Below are 6,000 nucleotides of genomic sequence, written 5' to 3'. Positions count from 1 at the left end.
GCATAGGTTTAGGGAGCGAGGGGAAAGATATAAAAGGGACCTAAGGGGCAACGTTTTCACACAGAGGGTGGTACGGGTATGGAATGAGCTGACAGAAGAAGTGGTGGAGGCTGGTATAATTACAGCATTTAAAAGGCATCCGGATGGGTGTATGAATAGGAAGGATTTAGAGGGCTACGGGCCAAGTGCCAGCAAATGGGACTAGATTAGTTTAGGATATTTGGTCGGCATAGATGAGTTGGACCAAAGGGTCTGTTTCTGTGCTGTACATCTCTATGACTCTATGACTCTATGACTCTATTCTAATAAGGAGGAGCCTTTGGGTACGTATAATTCTGGTTGCTATTGTCCCTATGTAAAATGTATATTTTCTCTATAACCTTGATAAATTTTGCCATTGAAGGAAACAAAAATTGATACAACAATACTCCAGACATATCAACACTTTACATAATTTACCTTTATTTCATAGTCTGAGCAACCTGAAAATATACAATGTAATTTAAAACTGTATTCACTTTCCTTGTGGCATCATAGACTTAGAGTCATGGAGCCCTGACTTAGTCCCATTTGCCAGCATTTGGTCCACTCCCTCTCAACCCTTCCTATTCATAGACCCATCCAAATGCCTTCCGACTGTTGTAATTGTACCTGCCTCCAACATTTCCTCTGGCAGCTCCTCGCATACACCCACCACCCTGTGTGTAAAAAAGCTCCCCTTAGATCCTTTTTAAATCTTTCCCCTCTCACCTTAAACCTACACCCGCTAGTTTTGGACTCTCCGACTTCTAGGAAAAATACCTTGGCTATTCACCCTATCTATGCCCCTCATGATTTCATAAACCTCGATAAGGTTATCCCTCAGCCTCTAACACTCCAGGGAAAATAGCATGAGCTTATTCAGCCTCTCCCCATAACTGAAACCCTCCATCCCAGCAATATCATTGTAAGTCTTTTCTGCACCCTTTCAAGTTTAACAACATCCTTCCTATAGAAGACTGAGCAGAATTATATACAGTATTCTAAAAGTGCTAAGTCCTGTATAGCCACAACATGACATAGCAACTACTAAACTCAATGTCCTAACCAATGAAAGCAAGCGTGCCAAACACCTTCTTTACCACCCTGTGTATCTGTGACTTCACTTTCAAGGAGCTATGCACCTGCACCCCTAGGTCTCTTTGTTAGATAACACTCCTCAGGGCCCTACCATCTTGGTTTGCCTTACAAAATGCACTATCTTACATTTGTCTAAACTAACCTCTATCTGCCATTGCCTCGTCCAATGTCTCATCTGATCAAGGTCCCATTATGCTGTGAGATAATCTTCTTCACAGCACACTTCACCATCAATTTTGGTATTATCTGCAAACTTACAACCATAACTCCTATAATCACATCCAAATCAAAACTCAATGTCCTAACCAATGAAAGCAAGCGTGCCAAACACCTTCTTTACCACCCTGTGTATCTATGACTTCACTTTCAAGGAGCTATGCACCTGCACCCCTAGGTCTCTTTGTTAGATAGCACTCCTCAGGGCCCTACCATTTTGGTTTGCCTTACAAAATGCACTATCTTACACTTGTCTAAACTAACCTCTATCTGCCATTGCTTCGTCCAATGTCTCATCTGATCAAGGTCCCATTATGCTGTGAGATAATCTTCTTCACAGCACACTTCACCATCAATTTTGGTATTATCTGCAAACTTACAACCATAACTCCTATAATCACATCCAAATCATTTATATAAATGACAAAAAGTAGTGGACCCAATCCTTGTGGCACACCACTGGTCACATATCTCCAGTCTGAAAAACAACTCTCCCCCACCACCTTCTCTCTCCTACCTTCAAGCCAATTTTGTATCCAGTTGGCAAGCTCCCCCTGGATTCCATGTGATATAACCTTACTAACTAGTTTGCCATATGTCAAAACCTTTGCGGAAGACCTTCATATTGCATAAAGATTATTCAATGAGCTTTCAACTATTACTTAAAGTGTCTTTTGTAATCCATCATGTTTTGCGCATTATTGAAATGTGCCAGAAAAAAAAGAAAAAACTTTTTGAAAATTATTCCATGGGATGTAAATATCAACAGGAAAGCCAGCTTCTGGAGCCCAATGCTCATTGCCCTTGAGAAGGCAATGATGAGCCAGAAGCCCACAAGAGTATTCATAAAGGCACTTACAGAGTTCTGGGTTTTGCCAAGTATTGAATCAGCAATTTATTTCATACAAAATCTTTTACGATCACAGAAAATCTCAAAGAACTTTGCAGTCAGTGAAATACTTTTGTAATTGAGTCACTGTTGTAAGATAGAAAACTTGCCAGTAAATTTGTGTACAGCAAGCTTCTACAAATAACAGTATGATCATGATTAGATGATCCTTTTCTTAGACATGCTGATTGAGGATAAATATTTGATAGGACTCTGGGGACTAATCCCCTTGTTCTTCTTCAAGATTGTGCCAGAGGATGTTTTACATCTGTGAGAGAAGGCAGTCGGGGTACAGAACTTAACACTGGATTGCAAGAAATAAGAGAAGGCTAGACCAAAAATACCTTCAACACTGCCTCACCATTCAATGCAGCTGTAACTGATATTCTGTGTCAAATCCAATTTTCTATCAGCTCTCCATACACCTTTTTACCCTGAGAGACCATAATCTGCGTCTTAGCCTTAAATATACTCAACAGTGGAGACAATCCCAATGAAACATAGCTCTCTCAGTGAAAAGGTTTCCCTTATCTCTATCAAACACAGATTCAAGGCAATTCATGGGACAGAAATCAAGCTTCTTTCCTTGTGGAGAGTCTGTTAGCTATTCAGTCTTACAGCTCCTTCCATGCACCAGACCCACTAAATCTCTCTTTACATTTACCCAGTCCAGTCATTAATCCGCCAACTCCAATTACCTACTTAACTACAGTCTTTTTCTCATTCTTGGGATATAGGTGTCACTGGCCAGCCAGCATTTATTGCCCATCCTTAGCCTCTTTTGAGAAGGTGGTGGTGAGCTACCTTCTTGAACCACTGAGTCCATGTTGAATGGTGACCCATGATGCCCTCAGGGAGGGAATTCCAAGATTTTGACCCAGTGACATTGAAGGAATGGTGATAACTTTCCAAGTCAGGAACCCACTGTGGAGAGTCCTTGACACTGATCCAACTCCCTCAGAGCCAGCTCTCAGAGTGAACAGAACCTCTGACACTCCTGTCAGCCAGGATTCCCTAATTGGACCAGGCTAACAGCCCCAATCAGGGAACTCCTGTGAGGTCCACCTAGCTGACCTTGTTATAATCACTACATTCCTTCCTTCCCCTCTAAATCCAGGGACATAGACCTATTCCTTCTCTTGTAGCCTGTCCTGGTCCGTTTTTGCATCTGGTCCAGTTCCTCCAACTCAGCCTGAGATACAGGCGGTGAGTATTGGACCATAGGCTGTCTCTTGTGTCTGGAGAGTCTTGGAAGAAATTGATCCTCTTCTTCAGGTGGTAAAGGCATCAAGGCTGTGACATCCACTGCGTCCATCTCAGACTCCAAGGTTTGTTCAACGCTATTCAGTGGGGGAGAATCCATGGATCCGACATCTTTTCCAGCTGTTCTGAGGTGCCTGGTATGTTTTTCTCCTGCCTCATTTGTGAGATTGCTGCTTTCATGTGATCCACATGCTTGTTCAGGACTGTCTCACCTCCCTGAACTTTGTATGTCAATAGACCTGACCTCGTATTGCCTCTTATCCTTGCAGATCCATTTCCAAAGTTTTTACACCAAACTTCATCCCCTGAAGTAAATTGTGTTACTCACTTAATGGAGTTTTGTATCTGGCATTGGCATTCCTGATGCCATTTCACTGTTTCCTTCACCCCCCAGCTCCGTGAAGATCAGACTTAACCAAGTGCAGAGTCTTCTCCCCATTAGAAACTCTGCTGGACCTATCTCTATAGTTGCATGAGGGGTGGTCTGATAATCTAACAGGAACCAGGACAGTTGGTATCAAGTGAAGCTGTAGGCTGTTTCTGTAAGCCTGCTTCCAAAGTTTGAACTATTCTTTTCACCAGAGGATCGGACATTGGATGGTATGGAGCTGTCCTTATGTGCCGAATGTCATTCAACTTTAGGAAACACTCAAATTCCTTGCTGGTGAGTGACGGCCCGTTGTCTGTGACCAACACTTCTGGGAACCCGTGTTTTGCAAAAGGTGCTCACAGTTTTATCTATTGTCATCCCCATGTTTCACTCTCTACATGTCCAACCACTTTCAGTGGGTGTCCAAAATGTGTAAGAACACTAAGCTTATGAAAGGACTGTCATAGAGAACGTGTATCTGAGTCCATGATTTACCCAACTATTCCCAAGAATATGGGAGAACTGCTGGCAGTAAATTTTGTTCTTATTGGCACTCTGGGAACTACCCCACCAATTGGCTATTTCTGCATCCAATCCTAGCCACCAGACATAACTTCTTCCCCACATCTTCATTTTGGACAACCCTGGATGACTCTGCTGGAGATCAGAGATGGAAATGTGTTGCTGGAAAAGCGCAGCAGGTCAGGCAGCATCTAGGGAACAGGAGAATCGACGTTTCGGGATTAGCCCTTCTTCAGGAATGAGGAAAGTTGGTCCAGCAGGCTAAGATAAAAGATAGGGAGGAGGGACTTGGGGGAGGGGCGTCGGAAATGTGATAGGTGGAAAGAGGTCAAGGTGAGGGCGATAGGACAGATTGGGGTGGGGGTGGAGAGGTCGGGAAGAAGATCTTAGGTTAGGAAGGCGGTGCTGAATTTGATGGGTTTGACTGAGACAGGGTGGGGGGAGGGGAAATGAGGAAACTGGTGAAATCCGAGTTCATCCCTTGTGGTTGGAGGGTTCCTAGCCGGAAGATGAGGCGTTCTTCCTCCAACCGTCGTTTCGCTGTGGTCTGACGATGGAGGAGTCCAAAGACCTGCATATCCTTGGTGGAGTGGGAGGGGGAATTGAAATGTTGAGCTACAGGGTGGTTGGGTTGGTTGGTCCGGGTGTCCCAGAGGTGTTCCCTGAAACGCTCCGCAAGTAGGCGGCCCGTCTCCACAATGTGAGATCAGCCAGTATCTGGCAGTGACCTTTACTCAGGAGTTTCCTTCTTGCTCCCCATAATAAAATGCTGGCCTCGATGGTGATCTGGTCTTGTTGAGTCCAGAAAGGTTTCAGTTCTCGTGGCATTAGCCCATTTGCATCCCCCATCATCACCAGCTGTTTTAGTTTTACCAGGTCTGGATCATTTTGTTTCCATAGCAGTGGAAGGAAGAGTAACCAAAAGGTTGAAAACCAGAATGGACTCAACCAGTGGCAGCACCACCAGTGGCGTCCCTGCTAATGGAAGGTGGTATGAGGTGCCTGCATACTCGGCCTCCAGGATGGTGTTCCAACTTGTAATTGTATGCATTTAGAATGAGAGCCCACCACTGAATTTGACCTGAAGCTACAGGTGGCACAGTCTAGTCCTCTTTGAGTAGCCCTAGCAAGGGTTTGTGGTCTGTTACTATTACTGATTTATAAATATAAAATCAACGTAAATATATTGGTGGAACTTTATCACACCAAAAACCACCACCCGACTTTCATTCTCTGGCTCGGTATATTTGTGCTGTATATTAGCCAAAGCTTGAGAGGCAGTTACTAATGCGTATTCCTCTCCATTGAGCTGTGAACCAATACTACCCCAACCATACTGGGAGGAAGCGCATTTTAGCCCCAGATCTCAGGGCTGGAGGGCCAAAGGGCCTGTTCTTGGGCTGTAAAATTTCTTTGTTCTTTGGTCTATCTCGCTTGGAATCATAGTGTGCTGACACCTTAGCCATTTCTTGGCTTCCCTAAAGGCTATATTTTGGCTACGAGACCATTCCATTTCTGCCGTTTATAAATAGCACATTTAAGGGTGCTATGATGGAGTTCAGATTTTGTGTGAACTTTCTGTGATAATTCACCAATCCAAGGGAAGACCTAAGCTCCTATC

The sequence above is a fragment of the Chiloscyllium plagiosum genome, chromosome 18, assembly GCF_004010195.1.
Source record: "Chiloscyllium plagiosum isolate BGI_BamShark_2017 chromosome 18, ASM401019v2, whole genome shotgun sequence".
NCBI lineage: Eukaryota > Metazoa > Chordata > Chondrichthyes > Orectolobiformes > Hemiscylliidae > Chiloscyllium > Chiloscyllium plagiosum.
The sequence above is the reverse complement of the archived record's forward strand: the minus strand, read 5'-3'. Positions refer to the sequence as shown.